At 42.1% G+C, this 15,679-nt stretch overlaps 1 protein-coding gene across 5 annotated transcripts in view; it reads left to right on the top strand.

Moving 5' to 3' along the window:
• Positions 1-5,936: 5,936 nt before the first annotated feature.
• Positions 5,937-15,679, top strand: part of CTPS2 (CTP synthase 2) — a 306,531-nt gene continuing 296,788 nt past the window's right edge. For 3 of the 5 annotated variants that reach the window (XM_089693658.1, XM_089693654.1, XM_089693656.1), the window contains exon 1: positions 5,937-6,109. The gene's annotated coding sequence lies outside the window, so the exon portion shown is untranslated. Of the gene's footprint in view, positions 6,110-6,238; positions 6,319-15,679 lie in introns of those variants that run through there. The other 2 variants (XM_089693659.1, XM_089693655.1) reach the window with 2 other exon arrangements.

The following is a 15,679-nucleotide window of genomic DNA, read 5'->3' as shown; positions in this document are numbered from 1 at the left end:
TGATATCTTCCAAACATTGTCACAAATGAGACTTATTCCCTTTTTATGGGGGTTGTTTACGTTGAAAGGTGCTTTTTCTTCTAATGAGTCACCTCGGGCGAGACTCCGGATGAAGGCGCCATCTTAATTATCATTGTTCTGTTAACTAATATCTGATTGTTTACTTAAAAGAGTAAGGAATTTAAAGAGTAAGAGGCAGAGAAAAGCAAAACTATAAAATTGTCATTTTACTGATTATCTGACAAAATACGGATTGTCTACCACAATCCATTACAATCCCCCCTTAAAATGGCTATTTTATATCTAACTGTCCCTGTGTTCCTCTGATGTCCTGTCTGCCTGGTGGCCCCCTCCTTGGAATTCTTTTTGGTCGCATATAGAGCTCTTAGGTGGCTAGTCTATCCCTAGAGTCTCGATGCGCACTGAGAAGGCCACAGTCAGGCACTGTCTTTCCCTGTTCATAGCTGCCTGTAGGAGAGGGGGATTTATAATACTTCTTATGAATGTGAATGATCAGGGGCCACAGTCTGCAAAGGAGTGTAGGACTCCCCTCCTTCGTGGGGGAGTTCGACATCATCATAGTTTCTGTTGCAAATGCACTAATATGGCTACAATCACCTCAAAGAAAATGGAAGATATTCTTCTTTACAAACGCAAACATTCACTATATATACTGAAAAATGTTTCAAGATTTTGCTTTCCTTTGAATCACTTAATATTTAGTTGTATAAGCACTGTTTCTGAGAACTGCTGTACATCTGTGTTGCATGGAGTCAACCAACTTCTGGCACCTGTGAACAGGTATTCCAGCCCAGGATGATTGGACTACATTCCACAGTTCTTCTCTATTTCTTGGTTTTGCCTCTGAAACTGCATTTTTGATGTCACCCCACAAGTTTTCTATTGGATTAAGATCCGGGGATTGGGCTGGCCACTCCATAACGTCAATCTTGTTGGTCTGGAACCAAGATGTTGCACGTTTACTGGTGTGTTTGGGGTCGTTGTCTTGTTGGAACACCCATTTCAAGGGCATTTCCTCTTCAGCATAAGGCAGCATGACCTCTTCAAGTATTCTGATGTATTCAAACTGATCCATGATCCCTGGTATGTGATAAATAGGCCCAACACCATAGTATGAGAAACATCCCCATATCATGATGCTTGCGCCACCATGCTTCACAGTCTTCACAGTGTACTGTAGCTTGAATTCAGTGTTTGGGGGTCGTCTGACAAACTGTCTCCGGCCACTAGACCCAAAAAGAATGATCTTACTTTCATCAGTCCACAAAATGTTGCGCCATTTCTCTTTAGGCCAGTCAATGTGCTCTTTGGCAAATTGTAACCTCTTCAGCATGTCTTTTTTTCAACAGTGGGACTTTGCGAGGGCTTCTTGCAGATAGCTTGGCTTCACATAGGCGTCTTATACAACTGTGTATATATATATATATATATATATATAAAATATGATTTTGTGGCACTGCCACCCTGTAGCATTAGTTCTACTATAAGGTGGTGGGCAAGCTGTTCAGACCATATTATGTTACATCCATATTTAGGCCTCATGCACACTGGATGTCATAAACACCACTTTTTAAGGGCATTTGATTTTTTTTTCTGCCTCTAAACACCTCTCTGTTAGTCTGTATGCCCTTGCACATGAGCTCTGAGGAAGGGAGCATGTCTCCTGAAATGCGTCAGCTATTTCAACCGGTTAGTTGTTTCACAGGATCCCCGTTCTCTGGAACTGAATGATTTGGCTCCATGTCTGTTTCTATGGTCCTTTTGTGAGTATGCATTTGTTACTTATTTTCTACTAAAAAATGTATACCATGGTAATGCACGAGGAGCTTGCACCGTTGTTTTCTCTTGAGAGTGCTTAGATTCCCTGATCTTTAGAGGGCTGCACCTCATCAAGTGACAGACATCGTGTTTCACTGCGGAGCACGAAGATTTGAGCGCTGGTGGTTTTTTTACTTTGATTTACAGGTGTTTAGAGGCAGAAAAAAAAGCATCACTTGCTCATTCAGGAGAGGAGAGTTTGTATGTGCATAAACACATGTAACTGCACCTAAGTGCTAGGTGCATTTCATGCTTCACTGTTCATACATTTCATTGGCCTTAAAAAATTAATATTCTGGCCAATGAAAGCCTTAACATGCCTTAATGTGTCTACAAAACGCAGCTTTAGGAGCATTTTTCATGCTGCCTTTCTCATGTCAGGAGTGAAGGTGTTCAGAAAATCTGGGCAAATACCCAGTGTGCATGAGGCCTTAGAGTGTAACATGTTGCTAAGCGGGCCCCTTCTTTTGAAATTACTTGAGGGTTTCTCCTGCAGATATCTGTGAATAAATGAGCTACAACCATCTACAACTGGGGTCTCCAAACTATGGCCCTCCAGGTGTTGAGGAACTGCAAGTCCCGTGGGGCCTTGCAAGACTCTGACAGCCACAGGCAAGACTTGCAGAGGTATGATGGAACATGATGGTAGTACTTCAACAGCTGGAGGGCCATAGTTTGGAGACCCCTGATCTACAACCACATTGATCACCACACTTGTAATCCATTGACACTTCCTCCAGCCCTGCAACTGAAAGTCTACCACATCACATACAGGAAGCTGGAGGAAACCCGGCATTGAACCCCTGATCCACTGATCTTGGTTGCAATGTTTGAATTTGATGCCTGCAGCTGGGATTGACAGCTGTTCCCTCAGCCAGCAGTTACTGTAGTGATAGTATTGTAGTAGCCATCAGCACACAGCTGTCAGTCTGAGCCACAGGGATCAGTATATTCTTGCTGCTGGGATTTGCAGCATGGTTGGGTGTCCATGCAAATGCAGCTTAAGCCTTTAAAGGCTAAGTTCCCCTTCACGAAAAATCTGCCTATGCAGGTAAGGGGAATCTAGATTACAAAAAACAAACAAACTGGAGCTTTGACTAAAGTGAAAAGGATAAGTTCGCCTTTAAAAAAAACCCAAAAAAACAAAAAAAACCCACTTTTTTTGCAGTTAAAATAATGTGCTTTTTTTTCTTTCTAAGGAGCGTGCAGAGCATTGCATTCATGATTAGCAGATCAGGGGTGCAATGTCAGGCTTCTGCAGACTCTAAGGATAGCTGTCTGCTCGTACCTTGTACGGGCAGGCAGTTACCTGAGAGCAGGCAGATCAATGGACTACCAGTGCCCTTGCAGTTTAGTGAGAACTACAAGCTGTCAGTCACAATGGCTGGAGGTACTTGTAGGCATTCCTTCACAGGAAATTGTGAATGAATGATGTGGCCATATGGGCGGAGCCCTGCACAGCCTCGTTTTTCAATTGTGACAGTGGGTTCCAGGAGAAGATCCTTCGCCTGCAGTCAGAGAGGAGGGATTGGTTGAGGGGAGGTGTGGGGAGAGAGGGTGCAGATGCTGAAAATGGCTGGAACATGTAACATGTTACGACAGCGAACTTCTCTTTTAAATAATTGCCTTTTTTGTAGGACGTTGCTAAGACACACCCAACTGTTACTGTTCACCTCTACCATCACATGAGTGAGCTCTTTCTCTGATTCAAACCCCATCACATGCTTTATCTCTCACCTGATGCAGTAGCTCTGAGCACAGTGTTTGAGAGCTCACTCCTGTGATGGTGGAGGTGAACAGTAACAGTCTGCAGTGTCTTAGCAACAAGGTAGCATGGGGAGAAGCAATCTCAGGGAATTTTCTAGTCAGGCCTCTGGAGGTATGTAAGTGGCCTCCACCTAAGGGCATCAACTTTAGTCAAAGCTGCCCAGTTTGTTTTTGTCTAGACACCCTTCACCTGAATAGACAGTTTTTGGGAAAGGTGGACTATGCCTTTAACCACTTCCCACCGGATGTACGCATATACTTGTCCTCTTGGTGGTGGGCTTTACCACTGAGAAGCTGCATATATGTGTCCCTAGGCAAATGCTGTACTGTGCTGACAGGCACTCCCAGCTAGACGTGCAAAATGTATAAATTGTTTTGTTTTGTTATTTGATTAATTTCGTTTTGTTTGATTAATTAAATTTGTTTAATTTGTTTTGTTTATTCGAATTCAACTGAATTTGAAATTTCAAATGGATTAAAAAATAATTCTAATGGATTCAAAAATAAATCTAATGCATTTGAAAACAATTCTAATGGATTTGAAAATCATTCTAATGGATTCAAAACCAATTCTAACGGATTTGATAATTCTAACATTACAATCCATAATCCACAGTCTATATGTATTTTTGATGGTATATGGGCTATATGAAGAGCTGCGTGACCATATTGGAATTTTCTATTTCAGCAAAATTTTCACAGTGCCTTTGTTGACCACTACTCACGTCACCATAGTGCAGCTCACAATTTTTTGTAAAGTATTTTAGTCTTTTCTAATCTATTCTTTTCTTTTATATTCTATTCTAATGTATTCTGTTCGAATTCAAATTCATTCTATTCAAAATTTGAATTTCAGAAGGCAGTTTTATTTTTTCTATTGTTTTTCTTTACTATCCTATTCATTAATATTTTCTATTCTATTCTTTGGTTTTCTATTCTATTCTAATATTTTCTATTCTTTGATTTCCTATTTACATTTTTTCTATTCTAATTGATTTTCTATTCTAATATTTTGTATTCTTTTCTATTGTAATAGTTTCTAGTCTATTCTAATGTATTCTGTTCTTTTCTATTGCTTTATTTTCAATTCTATTTTGTTTTGTTTTACTCTATTATTTTCTACTGTATTCTGTTATATTATTTTATTTTCTATTCTGTTTTTTTATTCTATTTCTTTATTTTCAAATTTGAATGTGTTTTTGAATAGGTTCTCGAATTTGAATCAGTTCGAATTTTGACTCATTATTTTAGATTTGTTTAAATTTGTTACTATTGTAATTTTGGATACATCCAAATCTGCAAATAATTCATCTGAGTTTCGATTTGGAATAAAACGAACTGCAAATGTCTACTCCCAGCTGAGTAATGAGCCACTGGTTAACTCCTGATGCATACTTGTGATTGGGAGTTTTCTGATTATGTGACTGCCAATCACAGTGGTCACATGATCGTAATGCCCACCTCCTGGTATTTAGATCCTGTTAAAGGACCAGGAGGCGGCGGTGGGAAGGGGTTTGGTAGCTTTGCATGCTCAGTAATTCAAAGCACAATCAGGACCCAGCACCTAGATGGGGGACTGTCCTAGAAAGGACAGCTGCACCTATGCACAATGTACTGTAGCTGTGTCCAGTTCTATCTATAGCACCTAGCACAGAGACGTCCCTCTTTGTTATGATCTAGACTTGGATATTTATCAGTTTCCTGACCACATCAGCCATAAACTGAATACACAGGAAGGCCTGCTCCACACCAATGCAGTTTGACTTTTGGCCTTTTTCTGCAGTGCTTTTTGTGGTGTTTTCTGCATTTTCACACTTGTTTTGTTATGCGTTTTGCTGGTTTTTTTTTGGGCCAACTTGTTGCTGGACAAAATGCAAAACATGCCAAAAACACACTACATGCATCTTTGGCCGCATCTCCATTGAAATCTATTGAACGAAAAATGCAACGTTTTGCATTAAAAAAGTCCTTGACCCTTTCCAAAAGTGCAGCAGCTCAAACACGCATAGATGTGAACATATCTCATAGGAAACCGTGTTAAATGGACTGTAGTACGTTTCTGCAAAAGGCTCTAAAAATGCATGAGTGTGCACCAGGCATTAAGGTGAAGGTAGTAGAAAAAAAAATACAATGTATATTTTTAACAAGGAAAACTTTATTCCATTTCTCTGCCTTGCACTACTTCCCAGGGATTGTACTGTTCTATCAATAAAGCTCTTACAAAACGGAAAAAAAACCCTCCTGAGTAGTGGGCGTGCGCCATGTGCTGTAATATGTTTACACATTTGCTATGGAGTCTGGCGCCACCTACTGGCCGTTGAAGCTGTCACTTCTCATGCGGTCCATGCAGTGTGTGTGCAGTGAAGGAGAGCCGGGCCCCGCACTGTACACTCAGCACAGGGGGCCCCAGAGAACGAGCCTGCTGCACCGGGGATATAGATCCGCTTTTTCCTCCTCCCCGGCCATAGACAGGCTGTGACCGATCACACTGAGCTGACTCCAGGTATAATGCTGATCAGATCGGATCTGCACGACTGTCTCCTTGTATGGTGCGTGGCCCCTGGCAGGACAGGGGTTAAGGGTTGCTGACAGTAAGGGGCAGGAGGGGGAGGGGCCATGCAGTTATTTTGGCTGCTGATTGCTGTGTGTAGAAGGCTGGCATTGTGATCAGGACTTCCAGTGACCTTTAAGACTTCCATGTGGATCTTCCAGGTACAATGGGGGGACTGCTACACCAGGGGAGTCCCAGCACTGCCTCCCTATATCCCCATTACCAGCTAATATCTCATCCGAATGTCTGACCGATCACAGAGCTCCATTATTACTCATGTGTAGTGTGGTCGCTCAGAGTTTACCCAGTGCCTGCATTTCCAGGAGAAGAGAAGGAAAACTTTTCAATGGAGAGGGATTAGACCCCCTGTCAGGTTTGCATTGCTGTCTGTGTCCCCATTAGGGAGATTCAGCCTCTCTAATTGTCCTTTTTATTGTCATCTAGAATGGGAATAAAAAAAAAAATCCAACCTTTTGGGTTGTCACCAGTACAGGAATAGAGGGGAAATCTTCCAGTGGGGACACTACTGGTGAGAGCCAGGGATTTCCTCACACTTCCTGTTGCAAAAATGGGACAAAGAGTGAAGGGAAATCTCCCCAATGGGATACAGACAGGGGTTTTAACCCCCTTTAGGGCCTCTTGCATACGGACACCTAAAAACAACACACACACACACCTCGGGTTTATGAACACCTCCGTTAATGTAATTTTCGGTTTATGAATGAATATCCATTGAAAATAATGGCTGGGTTTACGATTTTATTTCCACAATACGAATGGATTAATTGGTATTTCGATGCATTTACAAATTATTTTTTAATCATGTCCCTGTACTGTACTATGCCTTTAAAGTGCACTTTATAAAGAGTTTTGAACAGATAAAACTTTTTTCTGACCTCAGGAACGGATTAATTGGTTTTCAGTGCATTTCCGAATTAATTTTTAATCATGTCCCTGTACAGTATTTGTCTTTAAAGCTTTTTTTTTAAAACTTTTTTTCTGATCTCCAGAACGGATTAATTGGTTTTCAGTGCGTTCCTATGGGAAACGACATTTCGGTTTACAAATTTTTCACAATCCGAAAAGTCCCGCAGAACGCATTAAATTCGTAAACTGAAGTACGCCTGTATATTGCTCCAAATAATTAAAAGGAACACTTTTTAATCAGAGTATAGCATCAAGTCAATTAAACTCCTGGGATATTAATCTGGTCAGTTAAGTAGCAGAGGGGGTTGTTAATCAGTTTCAGCTGCTTTGGTGTTAATGCAATTAACAACAGGTGCACTAGATGGGCAACAATGAGACGATCCTCAAAACAGGAATGGTTTTACAGGTGGAGGTCGCTGAAATTTTTTTCCCTACTCATCTTTTCTGACTTTTTTTCACTAGTTTTGCATTTAGCTAGGGTCAGTGTCACTACTGGTAGTATGAGGCGATACCTGGACCCTACAGAGGTTGCACAGCCAGTCCAACTCCTCCAGGATGGCACTTCAATACGTGCCATTGCCAGAAGGTTTGCTGTGTCTCCCAGCACAGTCTCAAGAGCATGGAGGAGATTCCAGGAGACAGGCAGTTACTCTAGGAGATCTGTACAGGGCCGTAGAAGGTCATTAACCCATCAGCAGGACCAGTATCTGCCCCTTTGTGCAAGAAGGAACAGGATGTGCACTGCCAGAGCCCTACAAAATGACCTCCAGCAGGCCACTGGTGTGAATGTCTCTGACCAAACAATCAGAAACAGACTTCATGAGGGTGGCCTGAGGGCCCGACGTCCTCTAGTGGACCCTGTGCTTACTGCCCGGCACCATAGAGCTCGATTGGCATTTGCCATTGAACTCCAGAATTGGCAGGTCCACCACTGGTGCCCTGTGCTTTTCACAGATGAGAGCAGGTTCACCCTGAGCACATGTGACAGACGTGAAAGGGTCTGGAGAAGCCGTGGAGAATGTTATGCTGCCTGTAACATCATTCAGCATGACCGTTTTGATGGTGGGTTAGTGATGGTTTGGGGAGGCATATCCATGGAGGGACACACAGACCTCTACAGGCTAGACAATGGCACCCTGACTGCCATTAGGTATCGGGATGAAATCCTTGGACCCATTGTCAGACCCTACACTGGTGCAGTGGGTCCTGGGTTCCTCCTGATGCACAGCAATGCCCGTCCTCATGTGGTGAGAGTATGCAGGCAGTTCCTGGAGGATGAAGGAATTGATACCATTGAATGGCCCCCACACTCGCCTGATCTAATCCTAATAGAACAACTTTGGGATATCATGTTTCGGTCCACCCCACACTGCCAGGTTGCAGTTCAGACTGTCCAGGAGCTCAGTGATGCCCTGGTCCAGATCTGGGAGGAAATACCCCAGGACACCATCCTTTGTCTCATTAGAAGCATGCCCCGATGTTGTCAGGCATGTATACTAGCACGTGGGGGCCATAAAACTACTGAGTACCATTCTGAGTTGCTGCAATGAAATTTCAGCAAAATGGACTAGCCTGTTGCATAATTTTTTCACTTTGATTTTCGGGTGTCTTTGAATTCAGTCCTCTGTAGGTTGATCATTTTCATTTCCATCATACGATGGGGCATCCTTACGTTCCTAACACATTACCCAGTCCATATCAGTATAGATATCCAGCATGAGATTTTTTTCCCATTGAGATCTGATGTGTTTTCAAAGTGTTCCTTTAATGTTTTTGAGCAGTGTACTTTATATGGATTATTTAAGCATTTTTGAGCAGTTGCCACCTCATCCCTTTAACCGCTTCTCTTCCGCCCTATAGCAGAAATACTGCTACAGGACGACACAGGTGCGCAAAATCATGTGTATATACACGTGATTTTGCATTTCCTGGTAGGGGGCGCGTGCCCTATTCACTCCACCATTCGCGGCTGCGGCTGTCAATCACCAGTTCCCAGCTGCTAATTACTCGACGGCTCCCGGTGATTTCCGAAGATCTTCGACAAGGAGGAGGACTGTTTTGTTTACTAACAGTCCTCCTCCCTGTCAGCTTGGGCATACTGCACAGCACAGCCATCCAGAGCAGAGTGATTACAGTGAAGCACACAGACCCCGCTCCCTAGTAAATACTCCCTGCACACAGTTAACCCTTTGATCGCGCCACATTAACCCCTTCCTGTCCAGTGCTATTAGTACAGTGTCAGTGCTTTTTTTTAGCACTGATAACTGTATTGGTGTCACTGGGAATGTCCATGACACCAAGTTAGTTCCTCCCATTGTCAGAATCTCCGCCGCAGTCTCGCTATAAGTCGCTGATCTTAAAATTCCAGTATCTGTACCGCCATTTATAAACACTATAACTTTCAAGTAAACCAATTAATTTACAAGTATTCAGATTTTTTTTTTTAGCAAAGACATGTAGCAGAATACATTTTGGTGTAAATTTATGACGAAATATGATTTTTAAAATGTTTAATAGCAAAAAGTCAAAAATATGTTTTTTTTATCAAAATTGTTGGTCTTTTTATTTTTTTTTTATAGCACAAAAAATTAAAAAACGCATAGGCGATCAAATACCACCAAAAGAAAGCTCAATTCGTGGGAAAAATGGACGCAAATTTCATTTGGGTGCAGCATTGCATGACGGCACAATTGTCAGTTAAAGTAATGCAGTGCCGTAACGCAAAAAATGGCCTGGTCAGGAAGGGACGTAAATCCTCAGGAGGGCAAGTGGTTAAAACCGTCCACATATTAATTACACAGGTTCTGTGGCTGATTAAGGTGGTAATTAAACTCACTTTGTGCCTTATCTGTATTAAATTAGCCTCAGAACCTGTGTAATTAATATGTGTTCGGTTTTAAAGGGATTAGGTGGCAACCCTAGACTGAATGAGGTCTTAGACCATACTCGCAGTGTTATAGCAATGCATTGGTGCACTGAGGTGGCATTTATTGTGAATAGCACCCAAACGTACCTTCTCAGCACACAGTGAAGGAAATGTGTATTTGATCCCCTGCTGATTTTGAATGATTGCCCAGTCACAAAGAAATGATCAGTCTAAAAATTGAATGGTAGGTGTATTGTAACACTGAGAGACAGAATAGCAACAAAAAATTCAAAAGAAATGCATGTCTAACAAATGATGCACTGATTTGCATGTTCATGAGGGAAATAAGTATTTGATCCCTTATCATTCAGCAGGATTTCTGGCTACCAGGTGTCATACAGGTAACAAGCTGAGATTAGAAGCAGTCTTTAAAGGGAGTGCTGCTAATCTCATTTTGTTACCTGTATAAAATACACCTGTCCACAGGAGCAATCAAACAATCAGATTCCAAACTCTCCACCATGGCAAATAGCTGTCCAAGGATGTCAAGGACAAGATTGTAGAGCTACACAAGGCTGGACTGGGCTACCAAACTATCGCCAAGCAGCTTGGTGAGAAGGTGACAACAGTTGGTGCAATCATTCGCAAATGGAAGAAACACAAAACAACTGTCAGTCTCCCTAGGTCTGGTGCACCATGCAAGATCTCGCCTTGTGGCGTGCCAATGATCATGAAAACAGTGAGGGATCATCCCAGAACTACGCGTGAGGATCTTGTCAATGATCTCCAGGCAGCTGGGACCACAGTCACCAAGAAAACAATTGGTAACACACTACGCCGACAAGAATTGAAATCCTGCAGTGCCCACAAGGTCCCTCTGCTCAAGAAAGCACATATCCAGGCCCGTCTGACGTTTGCCACTGAACATCTGAATGATGCAGAGGAGGATTGGTTGAAAGTGTTGTGGTCAGATGAGACCAAAATAGAGCTCTTTGGCATCAACTCAAATCACCGTGTTTGGAAGAGGAATGCTGCCTATGACCCCAAGAACACCATCCCAACTGTCATACATGGTGGTGGAAACATTCTGCTTTGGGGGTGTTTTTCTGCTAAGGGGAAAGGGCAACTGCACCGCATCAGAGGGACGATGGACGGGGCAATGTACCATCAAATCTTGGGTGAGAACCTTCTTCCCTCAGCCAGGGCATTGAAAATGGGTCGTGGATGGGTGTTCCAGCATGACAATGACCCAAAACACACGGCCAAGGCAAGAAAGGAGTGGCTCGAGAAGAAACACATTAAGGTCCTGGAGTGGCCTAGCCAGTCTCCAGATCTTAATCTGATTGATAATTTGTGGATTGAGCTGAAAGTTCGAGTTGCCAAACGTCAGCCACCAAACCTTAATGACTTGGAGAGGATCTGCCAAGAGGAGTGGGCCAAAATCCCTCCTGAGATGTGTGCAAACCTGGTGGCCAACTACAGGAAATGTCTGACCTCTGTGATTGCCAACAAGGGATTTTCCACCAAGTACTAAGTCATGTTTTGTGAAGGGGATCAAATACTTATTTCCCTCATGAACATGCAAATCAGTGCATAATTTGTTAGACATGCATTTCTTTTGAATTTTTTGTTGCTATTCTGTCTCTGTGTTACAATACACCTACCATTCGATTTTTAAACTGATCATTTCTTTGTGAGTGGGCAAACATTCAAAATCAGCAGGGGATCGAATACTTATTTTCTTCACTGTATGTTACAGTGCATTGCAATTCATAGAAAACGCTACAGTGTTTTAGGTCTGGTTCACATCTCTGCTGGTGTTTGCAGGTGAAGGAATCGCAGCGATTCCTCCACCCACACTCAAAACACGCTGCTGTTTGAAAACGCATTTAAAAAAATCACGTTTGCGTGTGTGGGAACCACAGGGAAATCACATGGTGCAAAAGCACCATGCGATTTCCTGGGCGCTACATTTTTAGAATGGTGTAGGAACCTTTTTCCTGTGGGAAACGCGGGCACGGCAGCCCAGTCGTTCGAATGAGCTAACGTGGGCCTCAAACCCGCATAGACATGAACCAGGTCTCAAGGTGTCATGCAATGCTAAAAATGGTGCATGCAGCTTTTTGTGAAATTTTGCATATTAATCAGTCCTTTCAAATGAATAGGTTGACTTAATGCTTAATGTTAACATATGACTTAGCGTGTGTTAATTCACAGCAGAGCTGTAAATTGGGCTCTAAAGAGTAGGTACAGGTATAGTGGCTGGCATCACTGAGCTCTGTTAGCCCTTGCTCACACGGAGGTGATTTCTGATACGTTCCAGAAAGCATGGCATCGCATTACAAGTGAAAGAACATTAATTTTTATGGAGGCTGTTCATATACAGTGGGGCAAAAAAGTATATAATCAGCCACCAATTGTGCAAGTTCTCCCACTTAAAAAGATGAGAGAGGCCTGTAATTGGCATCATAGGTAGACCTGAACTATGAGAGACAAAATGAGAAAACAAATCCAGACAATCACATTGGCTGATTTGGAAAGAATTTATTTGCAAATTATGGTGGAAAATAAGTATTTGGTCAATATGAAAAGTTCATCTCAATACTTTGTTATATATCCTTTGTTGGCAATGACAGAGGTCAAACGTTTCCTGTAAGTATTCACAAGGTTGGCACACACTGTTGCTGGTATGTTGGCCCATTCCTCCATGCAGATCTCCTCTAGAGCAGTGATGTTTTGGGGCTGTCGCTGGGCAACACGGACTTTCAACTCCCTCCAAAGATTTTCTATGGTTTTGAGATCTGGAGACTGACTAGGCCACTCCAGGACCTTGAAATGCTTCTTACGAAGCCACTCCTTCATTGCCCGGGCGGTATGTTTGGGATCATTGTCATATTGGAAGACCTAGCTACATTTCATCTTCAATGCCCTTGCTGATGGAAGGAGGGTTGCACTCAAAATCTCACGATACATGGCCCCATTCATTCTGTCCTGTACATGGATCAGTCGTCCTGGTCCCTTTGCGGAGAAACCGCCCCAAAGCATGATGTTGCCACCCCCATGCTTCACAGTAGGTATGGTGTTCTTTGGATGCAACTCAGCATTCTCTCTCCTCCAAACACGACGAGTTGTGTTTCTACCAAACCGTTCTATTTTGGTTTCATCTGACCATATGACATTCTCCCAATCTTCTTCTGGATCATCCAAATGCTCTCTAGCAAACTTCAGACGGGCCCGGACATGTACTGGCTTAAGCAGGGTGACACGTCTGGCACTGCAGGATCTGAGTCCCTGGTGGCGTAGTGTGTTACTGATGGTAGCCTTTGTTACGTTGGTCCCAGCTCTCTGCAGGTCATTCACTAGGTCCCCCTGTGTGGTCCTGGGATTTTTGCTCATCGTTCTTGTGATCATTTTGACCCCACGGGGTGAGATCTTGCGTGGAGCCCCAGATCGAGGGAGATTATCAGTGGTCTTGTATGTCTTCCATTTTCTAATTATTGCTCCCACAGTTGATTTGTTCACACCAAGCTGCTTGCCTATTAAAGATGCAGTCTTCCCAGCCTGGTGCAGGTCTACAATTTTGTTTCTGGTGTCCTTCGACAGCTCTTTGGTCTTCACCATAGTGGAGTTTGGAGTGTGACTGTTTGAGGTTGTGGAAAGGTGTCTTTTATACTGATAACAAGTTCAAACAGGTGCCATTGATACAGGTAATGAGTGCAGGACAGAGGAGCCTCTTAAAGAAGAAGGTACAGGTCTGTGAGAGCCAGAAATCTTGCTTGTTTGTAGGTGACCAAATACTTATTTTCCAACATAATTTGCAAATAAATTCTTTCCAAATCAGCCAATGTGATTGTCTGGATTTGTTTTCTTATTTTGTCTCTCATAGTTGAGGTCTACCTATGATGCCAATTACAGGCCTCTCTCATCTTTTTAAGTGGGAGAACTTGCACAATTGGTGGCTGACTAAATACTTTTTTGCCCCACTGTATATGCAGTGTGAATCTGATGCAATTTGAAAAAGGGTCCTGTGTGAGATTAGTACAGTTCAGTTCGTAGCTCCACAGACATGAGTGAAAACTGCATGCTGTGGACTCTAGGAGATTCAACTAATCAACTCGCACTGGAGCTGCTCCTGAAATCGCACTGCAAAACAGATTCAACTCATACCACATCAGAATGAACCTAGGCTGATGCTGAACCTGCATTTAGTCAATGAGGCTCAGCCGCTGTACCTGTGTTTGTGACAAAAGCAGTGACTGGGCAGGGAGCTCTGGAATGCTGATTCCCTGAGTTTAATGCGGTAGTAAACCGCCCCCAAAATTCTAAAAAAATCTTCTCCCTGCAAGTTAAAAGCTTATGTATGTATGTTAGTATGCATCACATACTAGCATATTTTGAAAGACTTACCTGAAAACCAAGCCCTCCAGCGGAGCACTATCACGGCTCCCCAAAGCTTCCATCTTCATCCGGTCTTTCTTCCAGGTTTGCAAGCTGCAGCCATCTGATTTGCTGAATTGCAATGTTGTCATGTGCATGTGCACCAGAGTTTCGGCTGTGGCGCCGTCCGTTGAGAGCGCAGTGCGCATGTGCCAGTGACATCACTGGTGCTTCTACAGTAAATATCTCCTAAACCGTGCACGTTTCGGAGATATTTACAGTACCTACAGGTAGGGTGGATTTGATTTAAATCACGATTTAAATCACTAGTCAGTAAGGCTTGATTTAAATCCTAGTTTTCTACATAAAGACTAATTCTTGCTGGTATAACTTTAATATGCAAGTAGATGAAGATTTTTAGAATAACAACTTTTCATATTAGTTTTTTTATCCCCAGTTTAATAGGTTAATCATTCATATTTGGACAACTTTTCTGTTGTACTTAGGAAGGAGAAAAATAATCATTACCTTAATAATAACAATTTAAATAGATTTATTCAACTGACACAATAACATTCCAGCATATGTTATTTGCTTAAACAAACATCCATGTTTGTTAACTAATTTGGCTAAACAAAATATATATATTTTAAGAAACTTAGACTGTCAGCCCCTTCCTCCTCACACTTAGTTTCACTTTCTTCTTGTGCAGATCTATTCCACTCCAAACAATCAGAAAAATATTGTTTCTATTCACTGAACTTCTTGAAACTTAGCACTGAAGGGGTTGATTCTGTATTCATAGGTTTGTAGAAGTTAGGATGAAGGTCTTTTTCTTAACTCTGTTCATGTTATAACATTTTTGCTGTGAAGAAGAGGCATGTGATCTCCGCTGAGTCAAATTCAGTTTTGAGAACTGCAAAAGTAAACCAAGCATCTGTGATAATATCTTGTAGGCAGAGAAACTGCCCAATAATCTTACAAAAACCTCTGGAAGAGCATGACATTGTGAATGGATTCATGGAATTTATTTACCAAAAAATTAAACATATACAGCCTTATTCTACATAATTAAAAAACTAATCTTTATTTCATGATGGAATAACCTTTGGATGGTAATATATTTTCCTCAAAAAGCATTTTATTTAAAAAAAATCCGATTTAAATAAAAAAAAATCCGATTTTGTTTGATTTTTTTTAAAAAAATCATTGATTTTTATCCACCCTGCCTACAGGTAAGCGTTAATAAAGTCTTACCTGTGGGTAAAAGATTCCAAAGTGGGTTGAATTCCACTTTAAGCTTAATGTTACTGAGCTGTCCTGAGGATGGAGTGTCTGGAATGACATTCCGG

This window comes from Staurois parvus, unplaced genomic scaffold (genome assembly GCF_062004578.1).
Source record: "Staurois parvus isolate SC_StPar_1 unplaced genomic scaffold, SC_StPar_1.0 ptg000635l, whole genome shotgun sequence".
In the NCBI taxonomy this organism is placed as follows: domain Eukaryota; kingdom Metazoa; phylum Chordata; class Amphibia; order Anura; family Ranidae; genus Staurois; species Staurois parvus.
Note: the sequence above shows the minus strand (reverse complement) of the source record. Positions and strands in the feature narration are given on the sequence as shown.